Genomic DNA, 21364 nt, shown 5'->3' on the forward strand with positions numbered 1-21364 from the left:
CTAAAATGGGTATAACCCTTGCTAAATCTGCTCACTAGGATCAAGTAAGATTCATCTCAAAGTACTTTGTAAAATATAAAGCAAGTATAAATGTCAGGTATTATCAGTATTATCTTTACTGGAATTATATAACATGAGAAGTCACTTCATTTTGGCAAGAACAAGAAGATAATGTTTGACTAAAAAGATATTTATTTCTGAGTGATAGGTATCCACTTTTTTAAAAAGTGAATGTAATCTTTAGTTACCAAAAAAAAACCAAAAACAAAAAACTCTGGCTTCGTGGAGGATCCTTGCTACATGTAAAGATATGCATGTCAGACTCACATCTTAGGTGATCTACTTTTTAGCTCCTTGTCAAGGCTTTGAATCCTTTAAATTAGAGGTCAGATTTTCTATACAAATTCTTATTCAATGGAAAATTAGATGCTTTCATCACTAATAGTCTTACCCCCTAAAAGTCACTTTTTTTCAGGCTATTTGTATATTGAATTTACCTTTGCCCCTTGAAGGAATTTAAGCTACTACTTTCAAAGAGAAGTATCAAGATATCATGTAAATACTCATCAATCACACTCACTGATATTTCTGAGGCTTTGTGTTACTGGGCTCAGAAGACATTACTTTTGTTAATGGAACTTCATTTTTTCAAAAACTTATTTTTAATAATTGTTCTTCATTTGTCATAGTCAAACTATACAAATAAAAATGACAGCTTTATAAGTAGTTTGTTTATATGACTTCAGTACTATGGACATGAAAACAATGATGGCTACGACTTATGATGATTTGTCTGGCAACAAATAAGCCTGTCCTGATCCTAAAAAAGCAGTTAGAACAAAAAAAAAATGTTGAAAATCAATATCAACATTCAGCTTTCTATCCTTTTCTGGTGTTCAAGATGTCGAAGCAAGGACGTGGTGGGTCCTCCGGTGCGAAATTCCGGATTTCCCTTGGCCTTCCGGTAGGAGCTGTGATCAACTGTGCTGACAACACAGGAGCCAAAAATCTGTATATCATCTCTGTGAAGGGGATCAAAGGATGACTGAACAGACTTCCTGCGGCTGGTGTGGGTGACATGATGATGGCAACAGTCAAAAAAGGCAAACCAGAGCTCAGAAAGAAGGTACCTCCAGTGGTGGTAATTCGACAACGAAAGTCATACCAAAGAAAAGATTGTGTGTTTCTATATTTTGAAGATAATGCGAGGGCCATAGTAAACAATAAAGGTGAAATGAAAGGTTCTGCTATCACAGGACCAGTTGCAAAGGAGTATGCAGATTTGCGGCCCAGGCTTGCATCCAATGCTGGCAGCATTGCATGATTCTCTGGTGTATTTGTAAAGAAAAAAAACATCAAAAATTATTTCCTCCCCCCACCAAAAAAAAACATTCATTAAGTACTAAAGGTAAACCACTGGTGTTAGAAATTCACAGAGAGTTCGGTGAAAAGCACTGAATTTGTATTTAAATCTTCGATACTAGGAGACACTTCAAGAGATCATCTAATGTACCGAGTAAGTTTCTCTTACAGCTCCTGTGTCAGAGAAAGATCTCAAAGGATGAAAATCTGTTAAAGATTGTTACCTCTAGAAAGTGTGGTTAAAGGTGGGACCATCACATCTATATTGTTTGAAAGTTTTAAACAATAAATACATGTTGCTTTGTCATTTAATAAATCAAACAAAAATGATTTGTTAAAATTAGTAAACTTAAAAAAATAACTAAAGCCAGGAAGAAAGTTAAAGCCTTAGTTTCAACAGACATTCTAGAAATAATAATGCTTAGCCTAAAAACCTCAGACTCCTTTGCTTGCATTTCACCTATTAGAACCTTGAAAACTATTTATTTTCTTACATAGTTTTAAGTGAAACATCCAAAATTTTCATTAGAAATATAAATACTTTCAAAGGACATAAATTTTGGCAATGATATTCTTAAATGTATATAATTGAATCTGAATATCATAGTAATTTGATATCCATTTTCACAAAATAAACAAGCTCTTCTTTAAAATTTAAAAATTCTGTGTCGTCTTTCTCCTTTAATTCTGACTGAACCAGTTAAGGTTCAGTGCAAGAAACAGAAACCACTCAAGACATTTTATACAGAAAGGAATTTAACACAGAGAATTAGGTTGTTATGAAACCACCGGAGCAAGCTCTAAAGAGCTTCCAAAAAGTCCAGCCTAGGCAAATCTATAGAGATAGAAAGTAAATATGTGGTTTCCTAGAGCCGGGTTGAGGAATGCAGAATGACAGCTAATAGAGTTAAGTACTTTTAGAGGAACATAGCCTTTTCCATTCATGCATTGACTATGGCATTTTACAATGCAAGGAAAGGTTGAGTAGTTGCGACAGAGACAGTGTGATCTTCAAAGTCTAAAATATTTATTATCTGGCCCTTTAAGGAATGTTTGTCAATGCCCTCTTCATCTAAAGATGCAATATTGAACTGTCACAAATAAACATATAACTTTACACTTTCTCTTCCTTAAAATGAAGGTAAATAAGCAGGCAGGGCACAGAAGGAGACACTGGTAAAAGCAAGTCCTCACTAAGCTGTGTGTCACTAACAAGAAACGTAAAAATACACCCAGAGCAAGTAGACGGAAGGAAATAATCAAGATCAGAGCAGAACTGAATGACATAGAGACAAAAAGAACAATTCAAAGGATCAACCAATCCAAGGATCTGGTTCTTTGAAAAGATAAGCAAAATTGACAAGCCTTTAAGTAGACTCGTCAAGAAAAAAGGGAGAGGACCCAAATAATAATGTCAGAAATGAAAGAGGAGAAATAACAACAGATACCACAGAAATACAAAGGATTATAAGAAATTACTGTGAGCAATTATATGCCAAGAAATTTGAAAACCTTGTAGAAATGGACAAATTTCTAGAAAAGTATAACCTTCCAACACTGAATGAAGAAGCAGAAAGCCTGAACAGACTGATATCAGCTGGTGAAATTGCAGCAGTAATCAAAAATCTCCTGGTACATAAAAGCCCTGGACTGGACAGTTTCACAGGAGAATTTTACAAAACATTTAAGGAAGAGCTAACCTCTGTCCTCTTAGACTATTCTAAAAATTCCAAGAAGATGGAAGACTCCTAAATTCTTTTTATGAGGACACCATCATCCTAATCTGCAAACCAGATAAAGACCCTGCAAAGAAAGAAAACTACAGGCAATTATCGCTGATGAATATACACGCTAAAATCCTCCACAAAATATTGGCAAACCACATCCAGAAATACATTAAAAAGATCATCCATCATGGTCAAGTGGGATTCATCCCAGGGGATGGTTCAATATATGCAAATCAATAAGTGTAATACATCACATAAACAAAGGAAAGACAAAAACCACATGATCGTCTCGATGGATGCAGAAAAAGCATTCAATAAGGTACAGCACCCATTTATGATAAAAACACTCAGCAAAATGGGAATTAAGGGGGCGTACCTCAATACAATAAAGGCCATATACAAGACACCTACAGCCAACATCATACTCAACGGGCAAAAACTAAAATTTTCCCACTAAGATTGGAAACAAGACAAGCATGTCCACTTCCACCACGTCTTTTAAACAGTGTGTTGGAAGTCCTACCCACAGAAATCATAAAAAAAAAAAAAAAGAAATTAAAGGCATCCAAATTGGAAAGGAGGAAGTAACACTATCATTGTTTGCAGATGACATATAGTGTACACACAGAAAACTCTACAGACTCCACCAGAAAACTACTCGAACTAATAAGTGAATTTGGCAAAATAGCAGGATACAAAGTCAATATTCAGAAATTGAAGGCATTTTTGTACACCAACAATGAAATAGCGGCAGCAGAAATCAGGAAAAAAATACCATTTGCTATAACAACAAGAAAAATAAAGTACCTAGGAATAAATTTAACCAAGGAGGTAAAAGACCTGTACTCAGAAAACTATACAACACTGAAGAAAGAAATTAAGGAAGACACAAATAAATGAAAGCATATACTGTGTTCATGGATTGGAAGAATTGATATCATTAAAATGTCCATACTACCCAAAGCAATTTATAGATTCAATGCAATCCCTATTCAAATACCAATGATGTTTTTCACACACATAGAACAGACATTTCAAAAATTTATATGGAACCATAAAGGACCCCAAATAGCCACAGCAATTTTGAGAAAGAAAAACAAAGTAGGAGGGAATCACAATACCGCACATCAAACTATACTACAAAGGCCACTGTACTCAAAACAGTCTGGTACTGGCACAAGAACAGACACATAGGTCAGTGGAACAGAATAGAAAGCCCAGAAATAAACCCATGTTTCTATGGTCAATTAATATTTGACAAAGGGGGCAGAAGCATAAATTGGAGTAAAAATAGCCTCTTCAACAAATGGTGCTGGGAGAGCAGGACAGCTACATGTGAAAAATGAAATTTGATCACCAACTTGCACATTAAGCAAAAATAAACTCAAGATAGATAAAAGACTTACATATAAGTTGTGACACCATAGACGTCCTTGAGGAGAACATAGACAGGAAACTCTCAGATATCCCATGTAGCAATATTTTCACCGATATGTCCCCTAAACCAAGGGACATAAAGGAAAGAATAAACAAGTGGGACCTCATCAAAATAATAAGCTCCTGCACAACTAAAGAAAACATCAGCAAAATGAAAAGAGAGCCAACCGTAAGGGAAAATATATTTGCCAATGATACCTCAGATAGAGGTTTGATCTCCAAAATATATAAAGAACTCCATTCCAAGAAGACAAACAATCCTATTAAAAAATGAGCAAAGGACCTGGGCAGACACTTCCCCATGGAAGATATAAAGAGGGCCCAGAGACATATGAAAGGATGCTCAGCATCACTACCCACCAGAGAAATGCAAATTAAACCACAATGAGCTACCACCTCACACTGGTCAGAATGGCCATCATAAACAGATCAACAAACAACAGGTGCTGGCAAGGCTGTGGAGAAAAGGGAACCCTAGTACACTGTTGGTGGGAATGCAGACTGGTGCAGCCACTGTAGAAAACAGTTTTGAACTTCTTCAAAAAGCTAAAAATGAAACTGCCTTTTGACCCTGCAATTCCACGGCTGGGATTATACTGTAAGAATCCCAAAACACCAATTCTAAAGAACCTATGTACCCTAATGTTCATAGCAGCACACTTTACAATAGCCAAGTGTTGGGAGCAACCTAAATGTCCATCAGTAGATGAGTGGATCAAAAAACCATGGTACATTTACATAATGGAATATTACACAGCAGAAAGAAAGAAAGAAAGAGCTACTACCCTTCGCAACAGCACGGATGGAATTGGAGAGCATTATGCTAAGTGAAATAAGTCATTCAGTGAAAGACAAATACCATATGATCTCACCTATAAGTGGAATCTAACCAACAAAACAAAGAAGGAAAACATAACCAGCAACATTGAAAGAAAAAAGAAACGAACAGTCAAGAGGGAAGCGGGGGTGCAGAGAAAGGAAACGGAAGGGTCAAGTCAAGGAACATGTATAAAGGACCCATGGACAAAGCCAAAGAGGGGAAGGATTAAGGGAGGTAGGTGGGGGAGGGGGGCAGGGGACAGTGGTGGTAGGAATGTGGAGACAAATATATTTGAACAAAACATAAAAATTTAAAAAAAGAAAGATTATGACTTACAAAAGAAATGAATTGTAAAACATGGAATGGTCTACCTTGTATATTTGAGCTTCCCAGCATGCTTCTTACAAACTTCAAACATACTAAATCTAAGATAGATAAACAATAGCTTTTTTATTTTTCTATTTTTAAAAATTAAGTTATTTTTAAATTATGTTTATTCTATTACAGTTGTCTCAATTTTTACCCCTTTAACTTCCTCCACCCATCCCACCCTGCCTCCCTCTCCCACAGTCAATTCCCACTCTGTTGTCCATGTCCATGGGTCATTCATACATGTTCCTTGTTTAGTCCCTTCCCCTTCTTTCCACCATTGTCCTCTTTCCTCATCCCCTCTGGTCACTTTCAGTCTGCTCCATGTTTCTGTGCCTGTGGTTTATTTTGTTTGTTAGTTTATTTTGTTGAATAGATTCCACTTAGAGGTGTGATCATGTGGTATTTCTCTTTCACTCAATGACTTATTTCACTTAGCGTAATATTTTCCAGTTCCATCCATGTTGTAACAAAAGGAACGACTTTCCTCTTTCTTTCTTTTTTTAAAATGCAGATTGATTTTATTTATTTATTTTTAATGTCAAAATCCATTATAAAATATTTAAAAAATTAAATCTATTATAAAGGCTCAGCAATTAAAACAACATGACATTAGCAGTAAATAATCAAGGAGATCAATGAAATATAATGAGCACTCTAGAAACAAATGTATATATCTGTCTAACTATGTAATATATGATGAAATTGATATTTCAAATCGATGGGGAAAATAAGACTTATTCAACAAATAAGGTGCATGGACCACTATTACTTGAAATACAACAAATATAGAGCCTTATTTCACACATTATACAAAAAAATATTCAGATGAGTTAAAAATCAATATGTGAAATCTGAGGAGTTTTAGGAGAAAATACAAAATAATATTTTTCATGACCTGAAGTAAAATATTCAAACCCGGCAGCTTTAAAGTACAGTATTGACAATATGACTATATTAAACATTTAAGTCTATATAGTAATATACACATAAAAAAAGTTAAAAGACAAGGAATAGGAGAGTATTTGCCAAACATCTAGAAGAGAGTTAATATATTTTTTGGGGAAAAAAATTCTACAAACATTAAATCAAAAAATGGATAAAGAATACCAAAAAGTCATTTAAAGTTTTTTAAAAATAATAGAAATAGACAAGAAACATACAAAAACAGGTTAGTTTCAACAAGTAATAAAGGAACAATTAAAATAACACATCATTGTCACAATCAGATTAATAAGTATTAAAAATATTGGTCATTCCAAGTATTGGTGACTGTGAAAGGAACTGGGTATTCATAGGCTCTTTTTCTTCATCTTAAAGCAGTCCCTTTAGCATATCTTGCAGTGCTGGTTTGGTGGAGGTGTATTCTTTCAGCCTTCTTTTGTCTGGGAAACTCCTTATTTTGCCTTCCATTTTAATTGAGAGCCTTGCTGGGTAGAGCAGTCCTGGTTGCAGGCCTTTGCTTTTCATGACTTGGAATACTTCTTGCCATTCCCTTCTGGCTTGCCGTGTTTCTGTTGAGAAGTCAGCTGCTAGCCGTATTGGGGCTCCCTTATATGTTACTACCTCTTTCTCCCTTGCTGCCTTTAGGATTCTCTGTATGTCTTTGACATTTGCCATTTTAATGATGATGTGTCTAGGAGTGAGCCTCATTGGGTCCCTCCTGAATGGGACCCTCTGTGCTTCCTGCACTCGTGTGACTTTTTCTCTCCTCCAATTAGGGAAGTTTTCCATCATGACTTTTTCAAACAGATTCTCTATCCCTTGCTCATCTTCTTCTCCTTCTGGTAACCCCATTATACAGATACTACGTTTCAGGTTGTCCTGCATTTCCCTAAACTCTTCTTCCTTTCTGAGTCATTTTTCATTTTCTTACTCTTTCTGGGCTTTTTTTTTTACCTTGTCCCCCAGCTCACTCTTTCATTTCTCTGCTTCATCTAGCCTGATTTTGATTCCTTCTACTGTATTCTTCAATTCAGAAATTGAATTCTTCATTTCCTCTTGCCTCTTATCAATAGTTTCTATGTTCTTTTTCATGCTGGTATAGTTTGGAGTAAGTGCCTTGTAGTTTTCCTTTAGTTTGTAGTAATTCTCTCTGAGCCCACTGTGCTCATTGAGACTTCTTAGAACCATTGTTGTGAACTCAAAATCTAATAGTTTACTTGCCTCTATTTCATTTAGTTCTCTATCTGGTGATTCCTTCTTTCCCTTTGACTGGGGTGGTGGTGTTTCTTTGTCTTCCCATTATTTGTGAGACTCTTATTTTTTGCTCCTGCTTCTTAAATTGATCTGTCTTGACTTCCTGACTTTTTGGTGTGAACTTCTATGGTAGGAGACTGCTGTTTTTTTCTTTCTGGATCTGCCTCTGGTGATGTAAGATGTTGACCCCATGTGACCTTAGGCAGTCTGTTCCAGGCTTCCAGGAATCACTGTCTGTGGATGTCTTCTACAGTTGTTAATCTAGTCACTCTGCACTCAGCACTCCAGCTTAGACACCATAGGGAGGTACAGAGTCCCTCCTCGGAGTAGGGTTATCATGTCTTCTCACGCTGCTGCCGCTTAGGGTATTGGTCTTCCTGAGCCAGATGGCTGCTGTTGTATGGGGGAGCAATAAGACCAGGTTCCTGCTGGCCCCTCTCCCAGTTCTCTCCCCAAAGCCTCAATCTCCAGTCTTTCCTCAAGTGTTCTAGACCACTTTGCACCCCCTTTAGCCAGGGAACTACCACTTGTGGGTGCCAGTCTGTACTCAGCAGTCAGGCTTTGGCACCACTGGGCCACAGCAGAGTCCCTCCGGGGGGGCGAGGCTATTTTGTCCTCTCAGGATGCTGTTGTCCTCTCTAGCCCACTCTGCTCCCCTCCTTTGCTCCTTCCCCAGGGTAAGTGGCTGCAAATAAAAATTTATGTGTTGGCTCTTTAAACAGCTCTTTGTGTCTCCAGCCGCCCATTTCTGGCAGAGAGCAACCCTGCCGCTTTTCGCAGCTGGCTGTTATCTGTGTACTTTTTGGGCTCTGGTACTATAGGCTGGAAATCATCCCCTGTGGTTTAGACCACACTCTTCTCTGGGGGATCCAACTGGCCGTTTTAATATCCCTCTGGTGCTGCTGCCTGTGGATGCCCCACACACCTTCTTGAGTCTCTACCGCACTCCTTATCAGTCAGGTTGTGCTAATGCTGATTCTTGTTTGTCTGTCTGAGGTTTTAAGGCTCCCCTCTTGCTATTGTTCAGTTGTTTGTTCCAGATGATTTCTCCACAGTTTAGTTGTAATTCCCAATTGGTCCTGGGAGAAGGTCAGTGTGACTTTCATTCACTCCTCTGCCATCTTGAAGTCCCTGGCCTTCATGAATTTTAATGAAAAATCAACTGTTAGATATTATTGAGGTTTTCATATGTGTGATGAGTCCCTTCTCTCTTGTTATTTTCAAAAGTCTATCTTTGTTTTTGGCTTTCAACAGTTTGATTATGATGTGTTTAGATCTGGATCTCTTAAGATTCCCTGATATGGAATTGTTTGAACTTCTTGGATATGAAGATAAATTCTTCCTACCAAATTTATGTAGTTTTCAGCCATTATTTCTTCATGTATTTTTTCTGTACCTTTCTCACTCTCATATTCTCTGGGACTTCCATTATGCTTATGTTGGTATATATGGGTATAATGTTGGTACATTTGTTGGTTTATGAGGTTTTGTTCATTTTTCTTCATCCTTTTTTCTTTTTGTTCCCCAGACTGGACAATATCAAAGTATCATCTTTAAGTTCCCTCATTCTTTTTTTTTTTTTTCTTTTTGCCTGTTCAAATCTACTGTTGAGTTCCTCTAGTACTTTTTTTTATTTCAGTTTTTATATTTTTAAACTCCAAATTTTCTATTTGTTTCATTTCCATAATTTCTCTTTTCTCTATCTCTGATTAATATTCTATATTTGGGGAGATGTCATTATCACATTAATCATTTAGATATGGTTGGCTTTAGCTCTTGGAAATCTATAAAACTGATTTAAAGTCTTTGTCTTACAAGTCCAACACCTGGGGTTTCTTAGTAACAATTTCTATTGATTGCTTATTTTCATTGTATAAAGAGTGTTTTCTTATTCCTGTGTATGCCTCATAATTTTCTGTTCAAAACCAGACATTCAAAATAATATAATGTGAAAACTCTGGAATCAGATCCACTTAACCCACCAACAGAGTTTGCTGTTGTTGCCACTTGTTACAGTTGTTAGTTTGTCTAGTAACTTCTCTGAACTAATTCTATAAAGTTTACATTTTCGTGTCTCTATTTAGTTAGCAATTAGGCCACTAATGACTGGACAGAAATTTTTTTAACCACCTGAAGCCAGTAAACTTCCCAGACTTTGCTGTGTGTGGCTCTGTATGGGTGTTGTGGAAAGCCTTTAAAACTCAGTTTATAACTCCATCTTAGGCTTCACTTCTTGCTTACATAGAATCCCAAGGTCGACCAGAAGTGAGAGCTTAAGGCCTTCTGAGGTCTTTCATAAGCATACTCAAAGCCCTTTCATGTAATACATGGCCTTCTAAACTAAGAGGAATACATCAGAGCTTTTCAAAGCCCCACAAACAGTGCATTTCACCAGCTATTTCTTTTAAGCTTTTTGTTAGTCTATTGTTTGCCCCAGCTGTTAAACATCACCTAAGGCATCTGCAAAGTTAAAACCTTGCCTTAATTGTTTTTGACAATGCCCACTGTTGGGGGGAGAAGTTGTTTAGCATTGATTAAACTCAGAGTCAGTGTTGTAAATAAAGTCTTCCAGAGAACCATCAGACAGGTCAGATAATGAAAATTCTATGAGAATCAGTCTTTGAAAGAATTCCAAATATATTCTCCCCCCTCTGGTAGCTGGCAAGCTGACCCAGAACGATGGGCTATTATTTTTTTAAGGTTATTGCATCGCTGGAAAGTGGGAGGGAGGGAAACAAGGGCAAGTTAACATGCCACAGATATCACTGTTCTTTCGAAGAGCCAGCCATTTTTCTTGAATAAATGATCCCTGAGTTATTGTAATCCTTTGGTTAATCTCTACAGTTCTGAAAAAGTTAATTCCAAAAAAAAGTGTCAGTTTTTTCATTGTGCTTATGGAATGGAAAATTATCGGAAGTCTTTTTTTCCTGCTATTTTTGCTGACATTCTCCCATAACCATTGTTACATCAAAAACAATCAAAGCCATGGCTAAGTACAGAAGCACTAGTAGCCAGACAATAGCAACATGGAAATGAAGAGTTAGTAGTTGAGAAATAAGACTAAAAAAGAGCTGTTGTCTTCTGTGAAATTGTCTCATAAGACCCATTTAGAATATCCACTAAATCCCTACACCTCTTTGTCCTCCTTTCATTAAAACTGCTCTTCCACAACTCCAGCAACAAACTAAATGAAAGTAAGCTAACTCAATCTTATCACTAGTGTTACTGTTCTGTTTAACTACTAGAGACTGTTTTCTACTATTCTTCTTTCAAATACACCTTGACTCAATTGTAATATTTCTGCAGAGAACTGTGCTCTACATTCCAAACAATCATCTTATAAACTTCTAAACCCAACAATTTGTTAACAAAGAATTGGCTATATGCAATTAATCGCTAAAACTAAATTGTAAAAAATAAGTGGTGTAAGCTGGTGGATTTTCGGAGACCTCTGAAGAAAGTAACACTTAAACTGGATTTTGAAGGATAAAAGAGGAATTAGGAGAATGTGAGAAATATTATATGGCCGAAAGCTTCCAGTCTGGAATCAGCATAATACGATCTCAAATCAGTGAGCAGACTAATTTGCTACAGTGGTGATTAATATGAGGAGGATAAGAAAATTAAAGTTAGGGAGACACTGAGATTGGAAAAGACAATAGAAAATTTTAAACATAAAGCAGAAAATTTTTGAACTTGACTTGTAAAACAAAGGTTTACAACCATTTTCTCCCCTCCATTACACTTGACAGATGCACGCACCCCCAGTAACAGCAATAACTCACAATTCAAGGATCCTCAAATATGGAGGTGAGGTAGTAAGAATGGTATTAGAATCTTGGGAGGTAGTGGGAAGTGAGGGACTTGAGAGATTTTGAAAAGCCCATCCATACCTCCCTCAGTGGGAATTAAAAAGTACAGAAAATTTCTGAAGAAAACACTGCATTTTTGAAAGTGCTTCAGAAGCTGTATTTCATGGAGGAATGCCTAATTTCCTAACCATTAGATAAGTATATATCTGTACCTTCAAAAACGTAATCCATAGAATACACATTCCCACAATACAATATACAGATGATGTGTTATTGTCTTGTACACCTGAAACCTATTATGAACCAATATCACCCAAATAAATTCAATACATTTTTTTTTAAAGAATACTCATCTGACTTTTGACCAAGATGGAGGCATAGGTAGATACACTTTGTCTCCTCACACAACCAAAAGAAGGACAAAAACAAACTTAAAAATAAAAAATAAACATAACTGCCAGGAAATTGAACGGTATGGAAGTCCAACAATCAAGGAGCTAAAGAAGAAACATTCATCCAGACCAGCAGGAGGGGTGGAGACAGGCAGCCAGGGTAGAGAGGCCCCACAGCAAGGAGACAGCTGGAAGACCAGGCAGCCCCACATTTGCATGCGGATAAACAATGAAGAACAGCTGGGGAGCAAGACAGACCACGCAATCCAGGGTTCCAGTGCAGGAAAAGAGAGCCTCAAAACCTTTGGATGTAAAAATCTGGGAGGTTGTGGTGGTGGGAGAAACTCCAAGCCTCACAAGAGAGTTCATTGGAGAGACACAGAGGGTCCTAGAACATTCACAACCCACCCACATGGGAATCAGCACTACAAGGGTCCAATTTGCTTGTAGGTAGCAGGGGAAGTGACTGAAAGCCAGCTGGGAGCCAAGCAAGTGGCACTGTTCCCTCTCAGACCCCTCCCCCACATACAGCACTGAAACGCAGTGACCTGGATTGCCCCATCCTAGTGAATACCTAAGGCTCCACCCCTTCCAACAAAACAAGTGCACTGAGACCAAAAAATGGGGCCCAAATGAAAGAACAGATCAAAGCTCCAAAAATAGAACTAAACGATGAACAGATAGCCAAACTATCAGATGCTAGGTGCACAGTTCAAAACATTGGTAATCAGGATGCTCACAGAAATGGTTGAGTATGGTCGCAAAATGGAGAAAAAAGTGAAGGCTATGCAAAATGAAATAAAGAAAAATTTACAGGTAACAAACAGTAAAGGGAAGGAAACTGGGACACAAATCAACAACTGGGAGCAGAAGGAAGAGATAAACATTCAACCAGTACTGAATGAAAAAATGAGAATTAAAAAAAATTAGGGAAGGCTTAGGAACCTCTGGGACAACTTTAAATGTTCCAATATCCGAATCATAGGGAGCCAGAAGGAGAGGAGGAAGACCAAGAAACTGAAAACTTATTTGAAAAAATAATGAAGGAGGACTTCCCCAATCTGGCCAAGGAAATACACTTCCAGGAGATCCAGGAAACTCAGAGAGTGCCAAAGAGGTTGGACCCAAGGAAGCACACACCAAGGCACATCATAATTAAGTCACCCAAGATTAAAGATTTGGAGAGAATATTAAAAGCATCAAGAGAAAAGGAGGCAGTTACCTACAAAGGAGTTCCCATAAGACTGTCAGCTGATTTCTCAAAAGAAACCTTGCAGGCAAGAAGGAGCTGGAAAGAAGTATTCAAAGTCATGAAAGGCAAGGACCTACATCCAAGATTTCTCTATCCAGCAAAGCTTTCATTTAGAATGGAAGGGTAGATAAAGTGCTTCCCAGATAAGGTGAAGTTAAAGGAGTTCATCATCACCAAGCCCTTATTATATGAAATGTTAAAGGGACTTATCTAAGGAAAAGATGAAGATCAGAAACTATGAACTGTAAAATGATAACAAACTCACAACTTTCAACAACTGAACATAAAAACAAAAACAAAAACAAATACAAAAACGTAAGCAAACTAAACAAACAACCAGAAGAGGAACATAATCACAGAAATGGAGATCAGAGGGGAGGGTGAGCAGGGAGAATAGGGGGAAAGGTACAGGAAATAAGAAGCATAAATAGTGGGTACAAAATAGATGGGGATGTTAAGAATAGTATAGGAAATGGAGAAGCCAAAGAACTTATATGTACAACCCATGGACATGAACTAAACGGTGTTGGAGAGAATCTGGTGGGACGGGGGTACAGGGGAGAGGAGAATAAAGGAGTGGAAAGAATGGGTCAACTTGTAATAACAATCAATAAAAAATATATTTAAAAAATGAATACTCATCCCACAAATCTATTAAAAAGGTTCAGTATATATAAGTTTGGGAGATCCATATATCATATCCCCTTCTATCAGAGATTCAAGAGCCATATTAATTAGCCTACTAAAGCATCTAAGAACTCCCACAGTAGAAAAAACCTGTTCAATTTTTTTAACTCAGAATTTTCACACATTTATTTGATCATAGATCTTATTCTCACATAATACTTATTAATATTATCCTAGTATTCCACAGAAAAGATTGATAAGCACTGGCCTATATTTACTCCTATGTGGTTGGGACTACGTCACATGTGCCTTTGTACAAGCCATAGATCTTCTTACAGAAGACAAAGCAGGAAGTGGCACTGCCCCTACACTCTAGAAACCCCACTCCTCATAGCCCTTCCTGTCTAGCTCTCATTTGCCTCTTAAGTACCTTATGCAGAGAAGAACCCAACCCCAGCCCTCTTCCCTACCTTCAAGTCCCCCCAAATGACTTTAGTCAGTGGACACAGTGAATCAAGACTCCTAGGTTCCTCAGTGTTTTTCTGAGACCCTGACCAATGTCCATTCCCTAAATCTGAGTTAAGTAATTGACCTGACTAAAGAGAAACCAGCCTGGAGAATGTGATGACACTTGAGGGTCTTCCTGTGTAATTAACTACAGAAAAGGGAAGGGTTATGAAAAGCTGCTGAGCAAGGGACAAAAGAGAAGATGAGAATAGGCCTGTCTTGGCCTGAATGAGTTACAAAAGAAAACGATGCGGGTAAGAATGAAAATTGGGAATGACCTTCTTCCCAGCCCAATTTCCTTCCTCTGTAAAAGTTCTGAGTGGCCTTTTTAAATTCTTCACCAACACAGCTGGAGTCAGCTTTCTCTTTCTTTCTTTTATTTTCTTTTTTGTCCCTTTATTTTTCTTTTTTAGTGAAAACTTTCTCTTTCAAAGCTGTGCTCTGTCTCCCTCTGCTGGCCCTGACCTAACAATTAGATTTAAAACTAACTACAGGGTAATTGCAACTGTGGCCTGCAGTGATGTTTGCCATCTATGTATCTTCTCTTAAGATATGTGAGATAAATGAATGTAAGCTAACTCAATCTTATCACTAGGGTTACTGTTTTGTTTAACTACTAGAGACTGTTTTCTACTATTCTTCTTTCAAATACACCTTGACTCAATTGTAATATTTCTGCAGAGAACTGTGCTCTACATTCCAAACAATCATCTTATAAACTTCTAAACCCAACAATTTGTTTACAAAGAATTGGCTATATGCGATTAATCGCTAAAACTAAATTGTAAAAATAAGTGGTGTAAGCTGGTGGATTTTCGGAGACCTCTGAAGAAAGTAACACTTAAACTGGATTTTGAAGGATAAAAGAGGAATTAGGAGAATGTGAGAAATATTATATGGCCGAAAGCTTCCAGTCTGGAATCAGCATAATACGATCTCAAATCAGTGAGCAGACTAATTTGCTACAGTAGTGTTTAATACTTAAACTTAGCTACACTTCCTAGAAAAGATGAGATTTCAACTTCTTTTCTGTTATCAACAACATAAGAAAAGGAAGAAGGGAATAATTAAATAAACTGTTGTACTTCATGCTATGAAATGCAGCCACCTAAGTGGTATCTACCGTGTATGAGGTGCTGGGATAAAAAGGTTGGTAATACTTGGCTTTTGCTCTCAGGAAACTTACAAGTTAGAGAGAGGGGACAAATATATAACACATTTATCAACAGGAATGATTTTTAGAAAATTTCTGTAACATGTGCCTTGAATGATGATTTAAATATGTTCACTGGATCTACAATAAAGAATCTCATATAGGCCAGGCTGTTCTTTCTTAAATGTATATCTTATTGTACAGTATTAATTACATGACAATATGGACTCATAATGATCTTAACAGCCATCCTTTATGGAACACTTACTGGGAGCCAGTCACAATATGCTTTATGTATGTTAGCTCATTTCATGAATTAGCTTCAGAGGTGAGCCTAAAAAACAAACTGAGGTTCAGAGATGCCAAAATCACTCAACTAGAAATTTGCAGCTATCATTCAAGTCCAGGTTTGCTTGGCGTCCCACTACACTTCCCTCAGTCATTATCATTTCGATAAATATCATGGCTACCTGAGGTTGCCCTCCACTTGGTTGCTGAGTGTAATGGAAAAGCCTAATACAATAGTCAACAATAGTATCCTACATCATATTGATAATAAGCAAAGCATTATGTGCTCTATGTGAAGCTCCTGGCCTCATGGAATTTACAACATAATGGAGCAGGAGTTCTATGTAAAATAAATTAAATATAGCTAATGGATTTTGTACATGCCCAAAACAGCCAGCTTGAAAATATGATAAGGGCTAAATTCCATTAACAAAAGCAGCCAAAACACCTTAGGAAAAAATATTTAAAAATTTGTCAAGCCTTTGTAAAGAAACTTAAGAGCTTTTAAAGGAAGATATAATAAAGAATGGCTAGAAAAACAACCTACATTACTGGATGGGAAGACTCAATATTCTCAATATATTAATTCTCTCCAATTTATTAAATTTAAAGCAACTTGAACTACAGTTATTGAATCATTGTAACATCAGAACAGAAACAAGAGAGAATCAAGATGGCAGAGAAGTGTAAGTCACACTGACCTCCTCCCAGGACCAATTGGGAATTACAACTAAACTGTGGAGAAATCATCTGGAACAAACAACTGAACAATAGCAAGAGGGGAGCCTTAAAACCTCAGACAGACAGACAAGAATCAGCATTAGCACAACCTGACTGGTAAGGAGTGCGGTAGAGACTCGAGAAGGTGGGTGGGGCATCCACGGGCAGCAGCACCAGAGGGATATTAAAACAGCCAGTTGGATCCCCCTGAGAAGAGTGCGGTCTAAACCATAGGGCGTGATTTCCAGCCTATATCACCAGAGCCCAAAAAGTACACAGATAACAGCCAGCTGCGAAAAGCGGCAGGGTTGCTCTCTGCCAGAAATGGGCGGCTGGAGACACAAAGAGCTGTTTAAAGAGCCAACACATAAATTTTTATTTGCAGCCACTTACCCTGGGGAGGGGAGCAAAGGAGGGGAGCAGAGTGGTCTAGACACACGTGAGCAGAGACTGGGGAGGGAGACTTTGGGGAGAGAACTGAGAGAGTAGCCAGCGGGATCCCATTGCTGACTCATCCCCCATACTCAGCAGCCCTCTGACTCAGGCAGACCACTCACCTGAGCGGCAACAGCCTGAGAGTACATGATTACCCTGACCCCAGGAGGGACTCTGCCCTGCCCTGTGGTGTCTAAGCCTGGTTGCTGAGTGCAGAGTGACTAGATTCACAACTGAAGGAGACAGCCACAGACAATGATTCCTGGAAGTCTGGAACAGACTGCCTAAGGTCAGATGGGGTCAACAGCTGACATCATCAGAGGCAGATCCAGAAAGAAAAAACAACAGTCCCCTACCATAGAAGTTCACACCAAAAAAGTCAGGAAGTCAAGACATATCAATTTAAGAAGCAGAAGCAAAAAGGAAGAGTCTCACAAATAATGGGAAGACAAAGAAACAACCCCCAATCGAAGGGAAGGGAGGAATCCTCAGAAATACAACTAAATGAAATTGAGGAAAATATACTGTCAGATATTGAGTTCACAACAATAGTTCTAAGAAAGCTCAATGAGCTCAGAGAGAATTACAAAAAATTACAGAGAAACTACAAGAACTTACTGCAAACTATATCAGCATGGAAAAGGATATAGAAACTATCAATAAGAGACAAGAGGAAATGAAGAATACAATTTCTGAATTGAAGAACACACTAGAAGGAATCAAAAGCACGCTAGATTAAGCTGGGAATCAAATCAGCAGGCTGGATGGTAGAAAAAAGCTCCCAGATAGAGCAAGAAAATGAAAAAAGACTCAAAAAGAATGAAGAGGTGCTGAGGGAAATGCAGAACAACCTGAAACATAATAATATCCATACAACAGAGATACTAGAAGGAGAAGAAGAGGAGCAAAGGATAGAGAACCTGTTTGAAAAAGTAATGAAGGAAAACTTCCCTAATTTGAGGAGAGAAAAAGTCACACAAGTTCAGGAAGCACAGAGGGTCCCATTCAAGAGGAACCCAATGAGGCCCACTGCAAGACACATCATCATTAAAATGGCAAATATCAAAGACAAACAATCCTAAAGGAAGCAAGGGAGAAAGAGGTAGTAACAATAAAGGGAGCCCCAGTATGGGGCTCCCAGTAGCAGCTGACTTCTCAACAGAAACATGGCAAGCCAGAAGGGAGTCGCAAGAAATATTCCAAGTCATGAAAAGCAAAGGCCTGCAACCAGGACTGCTCTACCCAGCAAGGCTCTCAATTAAAATGGAAGGTGAAATAAGGAGTTTCCCAGACAAAAGAAGGCTGAAAGAATATACCTCCACCAAACCAGCACTGCAAGATATGCTAAAGGGACTGCTTTAAGAAAAGGAAGAAAAAGAGCCTATGAATACCTAGTTCCTTTCACAGTCACCAATACTTGATATGACCAATATTTTTAATACTTACTAATCTGATTGTGACAATGATGTGTTATTTTAATTGTTCCTTTATTATTTGTTGAAACTAAACCTGTTTTTGTATATTTCTTGCCTATTTCTATTATTTTATAAAAAAGCTTTAAATGACTTTTTGGTATTCTTTATCCATTTTTTGATTCAATGTTTGTAGAATTTTTCCCTAAAAAGAAAAACTATTAACCCTTTTTTTAGATGTGTTGCAAATACTTTCCTATTCTATTACTTGTCTTTTAACTTTTTTAATGTGTATATTACTATATAGACTTAAATGTTTAATATAGTCATATTGTCAATATTGTACTTTAAAGATGCTGGGTTTGAATATTTTACTTCAGAGTAAGAAACATATTATTTTGTATTTTCTCCTAAAACTCCTCAGATTTCACATATTGGTTTTTAACTCACCTGAATATTTTTTGTATAATGTATGAAATAGGGCTTTATATTTGTTGTATTTCAAGTAATAGTGGTCCATGCACCTTATTTGTTGAATAAGCATTATATTCCCCATCACAGTGGGTGACGCATTGCAGAGAGTGCAGGGCACAGGCGCTCCTGGCTCTGAGGGTTACTGTCCGGGGCCAGCTGAGGAGGGAGTGGGGCTCTGAATCCCATAGAGCCCATCCAGGGGTTGTCACGGATGGGGGGAATAAACACGAGTCATCCCAAACACTACTCTGTTTGCCAGGAGAGGGGACATGGCAACTTCCCTCTAGTGGAGAAGTCCCCGAACTTCTGTGTTCAAAGGCTTTTGTTGAGGACAACGTACACAGGGATATGGATGCAAAGCTCATCAATCAACATCAAAAGGCTGTTTACAGAAAACAAATAGATCATGGATAACAATTGTAGGAACACAAGAAATCTGCCTCAGGTCAGGGTCTATGAATAAGGTCAATCTCCTTCCCAGTATGAGCCAGTTATCATCACTTTTGAGGAAAGAGCAAGCATGCTTAGAGGAACTTACTTCTAGGCCTGATTGTCCCCAGGAACCACCTGATCCAGTTTAGGGCTATACCTGAACATTAGTATTGTTTCAAGCCTGAGCCAGGAGGGTGGGGCAGAGCCACCAAGAGATAAGGAGACTTTTTTCAGATAGAATGAGGACTTGGCCATGTCCAAGCTGAGCTGAGGGGTGTGGACCTTTTTGCCCTTTCTCTGTTACCCAAGAGTCCCTGTCTGCTGCCCATACCAGCCAATGTCTGGCTTAGGTTGTCCCTCCTCTTGAGAGAACTTACCCATCATCAAAAACCAACCATCACAGGGCCAAGCAGGGTGATGTGAGGGAGGCAGGGGTTGCACTCCTGCCAGGGGGACAGATTTCATCTCCTCAGTGGCCTGTTTTCCCAAGGCCTCCTTGATTATTTCCAACCTTGGGGCCCTCTCACCTGTCAGCAAGGCTACAGTCCCTGAAACTAGGGAGGGTGTCTCCCAACATTCCCCATTGATTTGAAATATCAATTTAATCATATATTACATTGTTAGAAAGATATATAAGTTTGTTTCTAGAATTCTCATTTTATTTCATTGATCTACTTGATTATTTCTGTGCTGGTGTCATGTTGTTTTAATTGCTGAGACTTTATAATGGATTTAAAGCTTTTAATATTTTATAATGGATTTTGGCATTTAAAAAATTAATAAATCTTCATTTTAAAAAAATGAAAGAAAGAACTCCTACCTTCTGCAAAAAAAATTGGATGGAACTGGAGAATATTATGCTAAGTGAAATAAGCCAGTCAGTGAAAGGCAAATACCATATGATCTCACCTGTAAGTGGAATCTATTCAACAAAATAAACTAATGAACAAAATAAACCACAGGCATGGAATCATGGAGCAGACAGAAAGTGACCAGAGGGGATGGGGAAGGAGGACAATGGTGGAAAGAAGGGGAAGGGACTAGACAAAGAACATGTATGAATGACCCATGGACATGGACAACAGAGTGGGAATTGATTGTGGGAGCGTGGGACCCGGTGAGTGGGTAGAGGAGGGCAAAGGCAGAAAAACTGACACAACTGTAATAGAAGAAACATGATTTTTTTAAAAAAAAAGAACAGAAATTACTCTAAAATCCAATTTACAATGTATATGGGGTAATTAAGTCTATGGTAAAAATGACATTTCAAATTAGTGAGGAAAGGATAGTCAATAAATCATATGAAACAACTGGCTATATATTAGGGAAACACAAATTCTTATCTCACAAAAGACACAAAAACAAATTCTAGGTGGATTAAAGTTTTAAATATTAAAACAAACAAAAGTAACAGGAGAAAAATAAGGGAATATTTTTATATGAGGCTAGGAAAGGAAGCTTTGCCTAAAATGACACTAAGATTCATCATAAAAAAATACTGACATGTTTGACTAGGTAAGAAACAAAAGTGCCTGCAAAAGAATAGACATGAAAGAGAGAAAGAAAGAAAGGAAGCTTCAGAGGAAATATTTGAACACTATATCATAGTCAAAGAAAACAACGTATTTACTTAAAAACAAAATGATTCCAGAAAAATATGTTTGCATGTATTCATTAATTTTATTTTTTGTATTAATTAATTTTTAAATACAAAAGTATTCATTAATTTTAAATACAAAGTAATAAAAAGTAAACATAAATTAGATTATTGCAATGGTTATTTTATGGGTTGGTAAAAATAGAGAGGCTTTTATTGGTATGTTGTTTGAATTTCCACAGCGATCACACACTACAGAAAAATAAAAAACTATAAAAAATATTTCCAGCTCTGACTGGTGTAGCTCAGTGGGTTGGGCATTGTCCCACAACCCAAAAGGTCACTCGTT

At 37.7% G+C, this 21364-nt stretch overlaps 1 pseudogene; it reads left to right on the forward strand.

Moving 5' to 3' along the window:
- Nucleotides 1-880: 880 nt before the first annotated feature.
- Nucleotides 881-1368, forward strand: LOC129077797 (60S ribosomal protein L23-like; annotated as a pseudogene).
- Nucleotides 1369-21364: the final 19996 nt, after the last annotated feature.

The sequence above is a fragment of the Pteronotus mesoamericanus genome, unplaced genomic scaffold, assembly GCF_021234165.1.
Source record: "Pteronotus mesoamericanus isolate MK-2021 breed Mesoamerican mustached bat unplaced genomic scaffold, CSHL_Meso_final contig_69, whole genome shotgun sequence".
NCBI classification, from domain to species: Eukaryota; Metazoa; Chordata; class Mammalia; order Chiroptera; family Mormoopidae; genus Pteronotus; species Pteronotus mesoamericanus.